This window comes from Manis pentadactyla, chromosome 14, assembly GCF_030020395.1.
Source record: "Manis pentadactyla isolate mManPen7 chromosome 14, mManPen7.hap1, whole genome shotgun sequence".
NCBI lineage: Eukaryota > Metazoa > Chordata > Mammalia > Pholidota > Manidae > Manis > Manis pentadactyla.
Window position 1 is genome coordinate 33,527,578 of NC_080032.1, and position 14,834 is coordinate 33,542,411.

Below are 14,834 nucleotides of genomic sequence, written 5' to 3' on the forward strand. Positions count from 1 at the left end.
AAACACCATTCTGATCAGACAGTAGCCATCAACCCTGAGGCAAGACTCTCCACCAGTAAAAAGCTCAGATGATGACTAGCATTTTTTAGCAACGAAGTATTTTTAATTAAGGTATGTACATTTTTTTTTACCTGTAATTTTCTTGCATACTTAAGATTATAGTATATTGTAAACATAACATTTTTATGCACTGGAAAACCAAAAATTCATTTGACTCGGTTTATTGTGATACTTGTTTTACTGTAGGATTCATTTTATTGTGGTGGTCTCCTTATTGGGTTCGGGAACACAGCCTGTGGTATCTCCAAGGTATGCCTGTATATTCCTTCACTATAATGGAACCAAAAAGAAATCAGTAACAGAAATATGACAGGAAAACCTCCAAATACTTGGAGATTAAATGAGATACTTATAAAAATTCCTCTTTGACTCAAGGATTAATCAAAGGGAATCAATATAATACAAATGAAAAATAAAAACACAACAGACCAAAATTTGTGGGGTGCAGCTCAAGCAGTTACAGCACTGAATGATGATTATATTAGAAAGACCTTAGTCCTGTCACCTAAGTTCCTATCTCAGGATACTAGAAAAAGAACAAAGTAAGCCAAAAATATGCAAAAGAAAGGAAATAATATAAAGCAGAATTCAATATGATTGAAAACAGGAAAATAATAGAGAAATAATAAAAAGCGAGCTCCTTGAAAACAATCGATAAAATTGATAAACTTCTAGCAAGACTGACAAAGGTTAAGAAAAAAGGACACACATCAGGAATAAATACGGATATGACATCTTGAAATCATTGGAGAGATGGTAAGTGAATACTACAAACTGTTTCGTGTTCCTAAATTTGGCAGTTTAAAAGAAATGGACCAAATTTTCAAACACCACAAGCTATCAGAAACCAGACAAATTAAATAGATAACCCAAATTATTCTATAACTATTATTGAATTTATAATTAAAAAGCTCCCCCCAAAGAAATTTCTGGACCCAGAAAGTTTCACTGGAGAATTTTACCACACACTTAAAGAAGAATTAAGACCATTTCTACAAACTTTCTTCCAAAAAATTGAAGATAATGGAGCATTTCCAAACTGATTCTATGAGGCCAGAATTTCCCTTGCATCAAAACCAAAGACAGAATAAAAAGAGAAAACTATAGTTGAATATTTCAAAAGGCTTTTGATACACAGATACTTAGAAAAATACTAACAAACTGAGCCCAACAATATATTAGAAAAATGTACACAAAGACCAAGTGACATTTATGCCAGATATGCAAGGCTGGCTCAACAGTCAAAAATCATTTCAGAGTATTAATGGATGGGGAAGGAGAGGACAAGTTTGCTTGTAAAGCAAATGAGCCTTGTAGTGATGCCAGATGCAGGGATCTTGTCTGTTGTGGTGGTTCAGGGAAGCTACATATGTGGTAAAATTATACAGAGCTGTGTACTCACACACAAATGAGTGCATAGATAACTAGTATTTACATAAGCTATGTGCATACTATTAGGAAATTATGGTGAGAATGGGACAGGAACCATATAAAGAGACAGTAGCAAAGATTGTTCAGAAATTGAAGCCACAAAACTTCATAGTAAGAAAGCACACAATATCTCAACTATGATAAGAAAAAGAAATCTACATTTAGATGCATGATAACAAAACTGCACAGCAAAAGGAAAAGATAAAGTCTCAGAAGCTAGTGGGAAAAGTGATTGTCTAAAGAGAAATAAGACAGCTGCTTTCTCAGTGGCAAAAAAACAGAAGTGTCAGAGAAACATAAATGAGTTTTTTTTTTTTAAATCAGAGAACTTCATTGAAGGTATTTCAGAATAAGGGAAAATAATCCTATAGGATTCAAGAGGGGAATGGTGAGCATAGAAAATTGTGGGTAAATGTTAGCAATTACTGACAATTTAGAAGACTGTTTTTAATGTCCAATTCACAGGTACAAAAATACATACTTTTTAAGTCTAATTCACATATAACCCAAAATAACACAAAATAAAAAATGGCAGTGTTTGAAATTAAATCTACCTCAGGTTCTTATATTGTTTAAGAAAGGTATAAATATATTGATTTGATTTTTTTGTTTTTAGGTGCATATGTTAAAATTTCAAAAGTAAACTTTAAAGAAATATAAAAGTGGGTCAAAAAATTTCAAACTGTGAAGAAGAAAGTGGAAAAAGAAAATCTTGATAAATTAAAGGGAGGATAAAAACATGAAAAACTGAAGGAAAAATGAAAAAATATAGAAAAACACAAATGTTGTCACTATAATAAAAATTACTAAAATACCTCCTCTGAGAATCTGTCTTTTAATGAGATAACAAAAAAATGTATAGCTGTATGTGGTGTATTGAGACATATATAAAACATAAGGACAAAGAAAAGACCATACTAAAAGAATGGGAAAGGGTGTAGAGAGGTGTTAACAGGCTAAGTAATTTAGACACACCGTCATGGGAAAGGTTATTTAAAAAGTTGTGGAGGGCTTCTCACGTCTGGTATGACGGATAAAAACTCACTTCTCCAGAATGCAATTGAAAAGCTGGAAAAATGGTCCAAAGCAACCATTTAAATGCTAAGAAATTCAACCAAGGCACACAACAAACTAATCTTTAAAAGCTTTTAATCTTGGGTACAAATGGTATGAGTATGTGGCATTCTTGCCTGGGGCTGCCTGCACCTTCCACCAAGCTCAGTCTGTGGTTTTTCAAGGAGGGTGGGTGGCTTATGAAAACTTCACGGTCACTGCCAAGAGGGGGTGCATTTGAACTGAAGCATTGTCGGTTCAAGTGGTAAATCTGGTAGCAAGTGGACAGGAAAAACAGACGCTGGTCTTTTGGGGTCAAACAACAGACTGGAGAACTAACCAGGGACTTTCTGAGTCCCGGGATGACTGGAGGCGGTGTCAGAACCCTGGTCACCTGCATTTCTCTGACTGACAGCCCGTGCTTGCGTAGTGTATATGTGAGAATCCAGTACATAGTGAAGACCAGAGAAGGCTTGGAAATGGCCTGAATTTTGGATGTACTTCCCAGCTTGCAAACAAATCTGTGAGCAGAGAGTGGAAGCGTTAGTGACTTGAAATATTAGAGTGTAACTTCTGACCCTCTTTTAAACCCTAAGCTTTGCAGTCATGGAGGCAACAACTAGGAAGGCAAGCTTAAACAAAAAAGTCAGGAAGTTTAAAGAAATGAGCAGAGAGATTAGCAGCCACATCCTTGGGGAGACAGACATGGCAGATTTTGTCCAGGCAAGTTGCTGTACAATCTGATGAAACTATAACAACAAAAACCCTTGGGGCACATGAAGAACCCAAAATTGCAACAATATATTATTCAAAATGTCTATTATTTAAGAAAATATAGCAAGATATTAAAAGCAGTTAGTGTGTCTCATACTCAGGAAAAAAGATCAGTAAAAATTGTCTCTGAGTGTTCTCATGTTGGATTTTGCAGGCAAAAAATTCAAGGAAGATATAAATGTATCGAAACAAAAGAAGTCACTTTAAAAATAAAGTATAATTACAATGAGTCAGCAAATCAGAAAATCTCAAAAAGAGATAAATGTTATTAAAATGGAAATTAGTAGGTTGAAAATGTAATAAATGAAAAACTCACTATAGGGGCTCAACAGCAGATTTGAAATGACAGGAGAATCAGAGAACTTTAATATAGGTTAACAGAAATCATCCAATCTGAAGAACACATAAGAAAAAGACTTAAGAAAAATGAACAGAGTCTCAAAGATCAGTGGGACAAACTCAGCCACACTAACATACACATGATAAGAGTCCCAGACAGAGGTGAGAGAAAAAGAAATAACTCTCTAAAATATAACTGAAAATATCCCAAATTTAAGAAAAGCAATAGTTCATGGTATTGAGAATCCCAGTGAACCCCAAGAAGATTGAACTAAGAAAAGAAAATCTACCCTGAAACAAATCATAGTCAGACTATTAAAAACCAAAGGTGAGATAATTTTGAAGGCAGCAAGAGAGAAATGATTCATCAGATAGAAAGACAGATGATTAATGGCTGATTTTCATCAGAAAGAATGGAGTTCATAAGAAAGCACACTGCTTCATCTTTCTCTGACTTATTTTACTGCGCATAATACACTGTAGGTCTGTACATGTTGTAACAAATGGAAAGATTTACTTTTTATGGCTGAATGATATTCCATAGTATATATGTACCGTATCTTCTTATCCATTCATCTAGTGATGGACACTTTGGTTGTTTCTGTATCTTGGTTATTGTAAATAATGAGCAATAAACATAGGGGTGCACATACCCTTTTGAATTAATGATTTCATTTTCTTCAGGTAGATTCCCAGAAGTGGAATTGCTGGGTCCTATGGTTTCACTTATATATGGAAGCTGAGAAACAAATGAACAAACAAAACAAATAGATTCACAAACACGGAGAATGGATAGTTTGCTGATCACGGGAGGTGGTGAGGAGATGGGTGAGACAGGTGAATGGGATGGAGGTACACACTTCAAATTACAAAATAATTTAGTCACAGGGAGGGAAGTATAGCATAGGGTATACAGCTTGTAATATTTTAATATCTTCTTAGGGTGACAGACGGCCACTACACTTATCATGGTGAGCATTTAGTGATGTATGTAATTGGTGAATCGCTAAGTTATTCATCTGAAGCTAATATAATATTGTATATAAACTGTATCTCTGTAAAAATATGCCCCTCAATAATGAAGATGAAATTCTCGCAGATAAACAGAGACGGCAATAATTGTTGCTAGAAGACCTGCTCTTTGAAAAAAAGAAAGTCCTCTGGCTGAAAGGAAATGACACTAGATGTGACTTGTATCCAGAGGAAGTAAAGAAGAGAGTTGGAAGACTGAATATATGTGAGTAATTGTAAAATACTATATAAATGTATTTTCTTATATTTTTCTCTACCTTCTTTAAAATAAGACAGTATAAAGCAGTAATTATAATACATTGTTGCATAAAGCTCTAACATACACGGAAGTAGAAGAACAAAGCGTAGGGAAGAAAAGGAGATGTGTAGGGGCAAAATTTCTAATATTTGCCTGGATTTCAAGTATACAATATAGTATTTCAAGTATACAATATAATTAACTATGATAAGCTAATGTAATTATACAATTAGCTATAATCACCATTCTGTGCATTAGCTCCTCAGAACTTACTCATCTTTTCACTGAAAGTTTGTACTATGTTGGTCCCAACACATCCCCTTTTCTCCCACCACCCAACGCCCGGCAACAACCATTCTGTTCTGCTTCTCTGAGGTAAACTTCCTTGTCTTTCTTTTTACCTTCCTTGCTTCCTTTCTCTCTCTCTCTCTCTGTTTCCCTTCCTTCCTTCCTTCCTTCCTTCCTTCCTTCCTTCCTTCCTTCCTTCCTTCCTTCCTTCCCTCCTTCCCTTCCCTTCCTTTTCTTTCTTTCCTTCTCTCCTTTTTTTCTCTCTCTTTCTTTCTTCATGTAAGTGAGATCATACAGTATCTGTCTTTCTTTCGCTTATTTCTTTTAGTATAGTATTCATCCATGTTGTCACGAATGGCAGGATTTCCTTCTTTTTTATGGATGGATAATATTCTAATATATATACCATATTTTCTTTATCTATTCATCTATCAATGGCACATAGGTTGTTTCCATTCAATAGACATGGGAGTGCAATATCTCTTCAAGATACTAATTTTATTTCCTTTGACTATATACCAGAAAGTGGAATTGCTGGGTCATGCAGTCGTTCCATTTTTACTTTTTTGAGGAACCTCCATAAACCTTTCATAGTGGCTGCCCCAATTTGCATTCCCACTAGCAGTGCACAGGAATTCCCTCTTCTTCACATCCTGCCAGCATTTATTCTCTCTTTGAGAGCCTCCATCCTAAAAGGTGTGAGGAGATGTCTCGTGTTTTTGATTTGTATTATCTGATGTTAATTTGTGTTGAGCATGTTTTCATACATTAGTTGACTGTTTTATGTATGGGTTGACTAGTTACAACAGAGATGGTATGATTTGCAAAGGCAAGAATATTTGTTATCTGGCCCAGAGAAAGTGTGCCTACTCCTATTCCAGTCCAAAATATGAAGATTTTATACCCGGCAAGCTTGAATCAAATTTTTATCTGCTTCCCCCAAGCCCAAAAATACTGCTTAGCTTCCCAATTGCTCTGTCTACTGCAGTCAGCAAAGGGCTTTGGAGGAGCAGCATCAAATGACAGTCTTATCTCTCAGTTTCCATTTTTCCCTACATCTTTTCCCCTGGTAATTCTTCACAGCCTTGATATCAATCTAGCGTCTTTATTTCCTGTGATTCTAATTGTTCCCAGCCGGAGGATTGGTCTGATTGCCCAGTCTGTCATCACCAGAAGCAGAAACCACTGCAGCCCCCATGTAGTTTCAGAGCACCTGAGCAGGGTGCACTCTCTGTTGGCCACACAGATAGGGCTTTCAAGGTCAGAGCAATTAGGTCAAAGCCATCTGAGACATCCAAATCGTGGGTTTCACTGTTTCCTTGGATTTTAGTTACCATCATGATGAGCCCCTAGGGAATTCATGAGCCTGACTGGCCATGTGAATAATCTGAGAATCATTAAGCTGGAAATAGTCATTGGATTGTCCAGTTTCTACAGGTACCACATCCGAATTAGCAGAAAGAGCGAAGTCAAGGACTTTCAGTTTTGGAGGCTATTTAACAGGCATTTTTTAAAAGTCTGGCAGACAAGTAGCTTTGATAAGCTTCAAAGGGACACTTGAAAGAAATGTGAAGCATGCTGAATGGGTGGGTGAGTTAGAGATGTCCCGGTCAGGAAGGGCAGCACTGGGAAATTCAGGAGCATGTAACTCCAGCAGAGAGCCAGGATGAGAGGGGCAGCAGCAGACAAATGGAGCAGAAAATGTGTTTGATATATATATATATATATCTACACATAAATATATATATATATATATTTTTCTCTTCCATTGGCTAGTGGTCAAATGTTGACCCCTTTGTTAATGGCACGTCCAGATGTTTCACACGTTCTTTGGTACAGGCAGGCTTTCATCTCAGAATGTGTTACCATGAGAACATGAATTCAGACTTCTTTTTTTTTTTTTTTTACAATGAGATGAAAGCATTTTCTATTTAGGACATGTAACAGAGCCCTCACAATCCCCCCACTGGGAAGTTCCAATCCATGATTCATCTATAGTCTGAAAATAGCAGCAAACATATTATAGATGCATAGAAACGAGGCAGGAGAGTTGATGTTATGGTTATTAATAATAATTAGGAATATGATGGCATCTACACTGACAAACTTCACTGATGTTGGTCCGTCCTATCCATTCAATTGCACCTTGAAAACCTTATAAACAGCCTAAAGGCACATTGTCCAGAAAGAAGGAAGATATTTCTGATCTTACTCTTAAATTCTTACCACTTGAAAACGTGTTCTTATCTATACTTAGAAATGTTACCTGAGATAAGCTCACCTCAGGCCAACTGTAGTCCTGACAGTACTTCGTTCGGGATGCGCGGAGCCAGGGTCCACTGGTGGGCATCCCAGCCAGCTCTGGTCACCACTGCCCTATAAGGCACCTTTGTGAGGGTTTGAAATAACAGTCTTCCCCCCGAGGAAACACAGCTGCAGAGATACGTGACATGGGTGAGTGGAAAGTGGATGTATGAGAATCAGGAACTTATGCTTGACAATGAAGACTGGCCTCGGTTTCAGCTGCCCCTCACCCTCTTGACCAGATGTCCCTGTGAAGTGAATTAAGTCTGTATGTCCCTGAAAGCAATCGTACATAAATCTTGGGATCTGTGCATTTCACTCACCTGGCATGGGGGTCTGGCAAAGTCGCTTATCTCTGCTGTTATAAAGCTTCATTTTGGGATCCAATTAGAAGCTAGAGGATTACATTTCCAAAGGATTCATAATTTGCACCACAAATGTGGAATTTTAAACATGAGTTTTAACACACTAGTGTTTGCATGCCTATTAATACAGGGACTGTTACTAATAGTAATAGCTTTGTTTTCAGTAAATAGATTTGTTTTCAGTAATTACTGCTGCATGAATGATGACTGCATGAATGAATGAGAGAGAGCAAGGCAAGTGTATGTGCCACAGGGCCATAGAAATAACTCACTGTCTTTGGCAGAATAAGAAAAATAAGAATTGCTTTGAAATCAGGCAATTCCGAGTTTGAGTTCTGCATCCCCAGTTTGTGAATCAGATGAACTAGATAAATTCCAGGTAGTTGATCAGTCTTGCTGAGCTTTAGTTTCTTTAACCCTCCACAGGGTTGTTGTGATGATTAAATGTAAGTATGTATATAAAAGGTTTTAAGCATTGCCTGACACCCAATAATCTTTGGTATATGGTAGCTTTCATTTTTAGCTTTTTTAAAAAAGTAAGATCTTTCCTCTCTTTATTGGTGGTACAGTCATCCACCCAATGTTGAAGCCCAGAGATGTAGAATTCATTCTCATTCTGCTCTCCTTCTCACTCTCCACCCCAACAAACCTAAATCATTGCCCCAAAATGTTACATGGACCAAGTGGTCCTTCTTCCTGATGTCTGTCCTAATCATGCCACCATCCTAACCATGTCACTTTCTTGTTTGCATCTTTAAGCTACCTTCCTCCCCATCCATTTCCTACAAAACACATTGAAAATTTCTAAAACTAGAGTTCAAGTCCTTTTACAACCTGGTCTTGTTTATTCCTTTAGACTGATTTCCTGCCTTTCTCCCATCCCTGAACCAGCCTTAAGTCAAGAGACCTTTGTCCAGGTTACAATTCTGTAGGCTTCATTATGAAAAAAATGCCTGCATTAAATGAGCTTTCTGGAGCTATGTGTGCCTGCAGCCCTCACCTCCAAGAGGCTCTGCAATAATTCCTTTAAGATATCCTGCACCCCTCCATTTGATTGAGGTTCACTTCTGCGAGGTTTTGACTTTCCTGTATGCTTTCCCCATGTGTGGAATTTCTCTCATCAGTGTCATTCAAAGCAAGAAATTGGCCTGACATGCACCTAAAGTCATAGGTTTCAGATTAATGTTATGTCTTCATTAAGGAGGGTTTCTACATCTCTCTCTCTCTCTCAAGTACATTACACTATCTCTTTTAAGGTTTTCTCTTGATGTTATCCCATTCAGCTAATGCTAAGATCATTAGGTGCTTTGAACAAAGTGGAGGGATGTTGTTAAAATAGGCATGTCTTTCTCTGTCCACCTATCATGAACCCAGGTAGAAACCATCCATCAAAAGCCTGACAGGAGTTAGCAATGTAACCAACACTCCTTAACTCTAGTGTGCTCTCAGTTGGAGTACAGGGTCTCCCTAGGTGCAGCTAATGCTAGACAGCAGCTAACTAGAGTAGAATAAAGCCACCCATTTCTAACATAGGATGTTATCTTAATAGGAGAATCTGTGTGCAGTCTTGATGCTCAGGAGCTAGGAGATAGGTTACTCGGCCATCTGGCTTGGTTGGTCACCTTCAGTTGCAACATGGTACTTATGGGAGCAAGGTTACTGCCCCTTCCACATGTGGGCTGACTTGATCATTGCTAAACAGTACATGTTCCTACCCAAAAGGGCACTGGGTCTTTCCTGACATAGCACAACTATATTTAAAACTATATTTATATCTTCCAATTCTTAAAAAGTTTTTCAACAGAGTACCTTTCAGTTGATGTGAAGTTACACAAGTTTAAAAAGCCCAGTCTGGGCTCCCTCAGTCTGTCATTTTGGCATCCCAGAGATACTGTCAACACCCAGAGCCTGCTAGGTTTCCAAGTTGCTTTCCTCCAATACATGCACACCTTCCAAAGTACATTAATTCTGTATATGTTTCTGTCTCCTGGGAAAGATGGATTGTGTTGGATACAACGCCAAGCTGGGGATAAAGGCTGGGTGATGTGTGACTCTGATGATCTCTTCAAGAACACACCTCAGGGAAGTGCTGACCTGCCTGTGGCTCATCTAAAGGAGGAATCTCTGGAGGAAGCAAAGTCACACACACTAGCTGTGATTCATTGTACTCCTAACCACTGAATGTGTTACTTTCTCATGCCCTTATTTGAACTCTCACCTCATCTACACAGCCCAAAAACTGGGAAAACTGCCTATTCTCACTGACCCAAATGTAATATAAAAATATCCTTTATGGCTACTCTTATCCACCTGAAATTCCTGTAGAGGCAGATGTCAGATGGTACACAAATACACTTACGTTTTTTTTCCAATCACAACCCAGAGGCCCAGAATCAGCAGAATCAAGAAGGCTTCCAAGAAGAGCAGTGGATTGGGCATTTGTTTTGTCTCCTCTTCGTACCAAGATCCCACTAAAATGACAATGGGCTGTTGTAAACATCCTGCGAGACAGGATGGACACTCATCCATCCAGGTGTTGACAGTGATACCACACACACACAAAAGGGATATGAAGATATTTCCTCAGATAATAAGACATTCTGAAGCAGCCAAGATGATTTGAAAGTGGCTTGAGAGATCAGGAAAAGGAGACAGCCTTGGGGTTTTTATTTTAGTTTAGTGCCCCTGGTTGGGGCCAAGGTTCCTGCACATGGTATGAACTTAACCCCAGTGGCAGAGAGGGAAGCACCCCATCTTTCTTATTAGCTTGGGGCAGAAATGGAAGGCAGAGGAAGAGGCTTAAAAGCTGTCAGAAAGCATTAAAAAAAGGAATCTTTGTTACATAAGTAAGTTAAAAAGTACAACATATAAGTCTATAATAACCTGAATGGAAACATCAGCGGGTGAGAAATTTCAGTAAGATGTTGAAAAATAAAAGCAGCATGAGACTATTTTCTTCCCTGGATTGGGACGTTGCAACAATTATTTCCTCATAGAGATTTTCTATCCCCTTTTCTTTCTCTTCTTTTTCTGGTACCCCTGTAATGCGAATATTATTCCATTGTGATTGGTCAAACAGTTCTCTCAATATTCTTTCATTCCTAGAGATCCTTTCTTCTCTCTCTGCCTAAGTTTCTTTGTACTCCTGTTCTCTAATTTCTATTTCATTTACTGTCTTCTCTACCTCATCTAATCTGCTTTTACATCCCTCTATTTTATATTTCATTTCAGATACTGTGTTTTTCAAAGTTTCTATATCTTTCTTGATGTCCTTCCTGAGGTCTTGAATATTTTTCTGTAGCTCCGTGAGCTTGTTTATGATTATTTATTTTGAAATATTTATCAGGAAGATTGGTGATTTCAGTTTCACCCAGCCCTCTTTCTGGTGTTTGTGGGATTTTGGTTTTAACCATATTCTTTTATTGTTTCATATTCTTCATGATTACTATGGAATCATAAGTTTGTATCGGCAGTGCCCTCTAGTGCCCAGAACCTCTACTGTCTGGAGCTGCCCAGCCTCTGGAGCAATGGTGGGGGGGCACCAGTGCCTGCCAGGAGGAAAGAGCTCTTTCCTGTTTCCTGGCTTCAGTGCCTGCCTCCACTGCCAAGGCTAGTGGGCTGAGTGTGCAGGGAGGAGCCTCTATGCTATACTCTTGTAGCTGTCATAGGCGGAGCCACCCTCCAGCTGGCCTGGTGTGATGGAAAGGGAAGCTGGTTTGTGAACCAGTGCTGGCCAGAAGGAGTGGCAGGCTGTGTATTGCAGTGGGGGTTCTCAGTGCTGCATTGCCAGCCAGAGGGATGGAGCACGTGAAGCTCCAAAAGTTCCCAACCTGCTGGGATGAGTTGCCAGGATGATTTTGTCCACTTGTCCTTTCTCCTGAGCAGAGAGCTCTGTGTAATCCTTGCCCCTTTAGCAGCTCTCTCATTGTTGGGAAGTCTTTCAAAGTGCATGCCTTTCTTTTGTCCTGAAGTGGCTGGTTGTGGGTACATGTTCTCCACAAGCTGCTGGAATCTCAGTCTCTACAAATATTCTGTCTGTCTTTGCTTTCCAACCCTACTAATCTCCAGAGCACCATGTAATGTAGGTTTGTGTTTCCGGAGTAGATCTCCAGCTGTGAGTATTTAGCAGTCCTGGGCTTCTACTCGCTCCCTGCTCCATTTCTCTTCCTCCAGCCTATGAGCTGGGGTGGGGGAAGGGCTTGGGTCCTATTGGATCACGGCTTTGCTACTTAATCCTTTTCTATGAGGTCTTCTCTTTTCCCCAGATGGAGACCATCTGTTGCAGTCTTATTTCTGGTTGCTCTTTCAGGAATAGTGGTATATGAGGTATTTTCATGTTATATGTGGTTTTGAGAGGAGGTTTCAGTCTCACTTCTCACACCTCCATCTTGTTTAATTAAGAAGAGTTAAGTTTTAAAGCTGTATTTGATTTTTATCACCAAGACTATACAATGATTATAACTATCCTTCCTGTTTTTATCAAGGTCTCAAATCAACTTAAATATCTTCTTGGACAATCTTTTTCAGTTATAATTAAGCACCAGTATTAGAAGGAGGAGGAGAAGGGGAGGGCTAGAGGGAGGAGAATATAATAGAAGGCATTTAGTCTTGAAGAACATGTTTTTTATAAGTACCTATTTGATTTTTCTTTTATTTATTTTTTGTTGTGAGGGCATCTCTCATATTTATTGATCAAATGGTTGTTAACAACAATAAAATTCTGTATAGGGGAGTCAATGCTAAATGCACAATGATTAATCCACCCCAAGCCTAATTTTTGTCAGTCTCCCATCTTCTGAAGCATAATGAACAAGTTCTTACATGGAGAACAAATTCTTACATAGTGAATAAGTTACATGGTGAACAGTACAAGGGCAGTCATCACAGAAACTTTTGGTTTTGCTCATGCATTATGAACTATAAACAATCAGTTCAAATATGAATACTCATATGATTTTTATACTTGATTTATATGCGGACACCACTTTTTTATTATTATTTTTAAAAAATGCTGACGTGGTAGATAGATACAAGATAAAGGTAGAAAACATAGTTTAGTGTTTTAAGAGAGCAAATGTAGATGATCAGGTGTGTGCCTGTAGACTATGTGTTAATCCAAGCTAGACAAGGGCAATAAAACATCCACGTATGCAGAAGATTTCTCTCAGAACAGGGGGAGTGAGGTTCTAAGCCTCACCTCTGTTGATCCCCAATTTCTCACCTGATGGCCCCAGTGCGACTGTGCCTCTCTTAGGTTGTTCCTCCCTTGAGGAATCTTACCCGTCTCTGGCTAACCAGTCATCTTCTGGGGCCATACAGGGAAATGTAAAGTTGGTAAGTGAGAGAGAAGCCTTATTGTTTGAAAAGGTTAGCTTTTTACTTCTTTGCATATTTATGCCCTGTGGCTTCTATGCCCAGCATTTGTCTTGAGGTATCTTTACCACTTGGAAGAATTATGATACTCGGTAAATTTGATATGAGGCACGAATTCTATTTAAGGGTTGTAATTAGGAAGGAAGAAGAAAAGCTATAGAGGTAGCAGGCGGAAGAAAACATGGGAAGATTGATTATTTCTTTGACATATATTCTTGTCGAGTAACTTCAGCATGTATAGGTTTTAAACTACTAATTAAATTGCACACACACATTAACATAATAGGAGTATAGTTACATAACCAAGGCATACCTGTAATTACCAGCCATCTCCAGTGAAACCAAGAAAACCAGTTAGGCACCTTAGGCATTTGTGAAAACTTATCTATGATATGGTGGATACTGTCCAACTGAGCTTGAACAGTCTGAGAGAAATCAGAAAATTAAAACAACCCATTCCTGGGGACTGTTCACATCCCATATGTTCTTTTAACAGTAAATAGTCTGTAGTTGTAAGATTTTGGAGCGCTACAATTTGCACTTCTCCTAATTCTTGTTTGAGTTCCAACAGTAAGGATCCAGTCAAATTTGTTGTTTTACTGTATGCACAGGGAAGTTTAGACATCTCCCTCTTCATTCCCACGGCAAGTCCAGGAACTGGTGGGATGAGTGCATCTAAAGCTGTAGCAGTGCGTGGATCTTTGTTGGGGTTTTTTGATGATCATCTTCTGAAATGAGTCTTCCAGAGAGTGCTGATGTTGGAAGTTCTTTTTCATATTGTATCTAGTTCATTTTCAGGGTAGCCAAATTAGGCTTTGATCCTCTGTATAAACACAAACAGACCCTTTGCCTACACTTTTATATGCCCTTTATACCCTTGTGTAGTACTCATTGGAGGTCTCCACACAGAAACTGCCTTTTTTTTTTTTTGGTATCATTAATCTACACTTACATGATGAATATTGTGTTTACTAGGCTCTCCCCTATAAGATGCTAATCTTAATACCCCCCTTCTTCTCCTCCCCCTTATCCCTCCCTACCCACCCATCCTCCCCAGTCCCTTTCCCTTTGGTACCTGTTGTCCATTCTTGAGTTCTGTGATTCTGCTGCTATTTTGTTCCTTCAGTTTTTCCTTTGTTCTTATATTCCACAGATGAGTGAAATCATTTGGTATTTCTCTTTCTCCACTTGGCTTGTATCACTGAGCATAATACCCTCCAGCTCCATCCATGTTGCTGCAAATGGTAGGATTTACCCTTTTCTTATGGCTGAGTAGTATTCCATTGTACATATGTACCACATCTTCTTTATCCATTCATCTATTGATGGACATTTAGGTTGCTTCCAATTCTTGGAAATTGTAAATAGTGCTGCGATAAACATAGGGGTGCATTGGTCTTTCTCATACTTGATAGCTGCATTCTTAGGGTAAATTCCTAGGAGTGCAATTTCTGGGTCAAATGGTAAGTCTGTTTTGAGCATTTTGATGTAACTCCATACTTCTTTCCACAATGGTTGAACTAATTTACATTCCCACCAGCAGTGTAGGAGGGTTCCCCTTTCTCCACAGCCTCGCC

At 38.6% G+C, this 14,834-nt stretch overlaps 1 long non-coding RNA gene across 1 annotated transcript in view; it reads right to left on the reverse strand.

The window, feature by feature from the left end:
- LOC130680705 (uncharacterized) overlaps positions 1-4,398 on the reverse strand; it is a 28,442-nt gene extending 24,044 nt beyond the window's left edge. Inside the window, exon 1 of the long non-coding RNA XR_008993765.1 lies at positions 4,311-4,398. This is a non-coding gene — a long non-coding RNA (uncharacterized LOC130680705). The remainder of the gene's footprint in view (positions 1-4,310) is intronic.
- Positions 4,399-14,834: the final 10,436 nt, after the last annotated feature.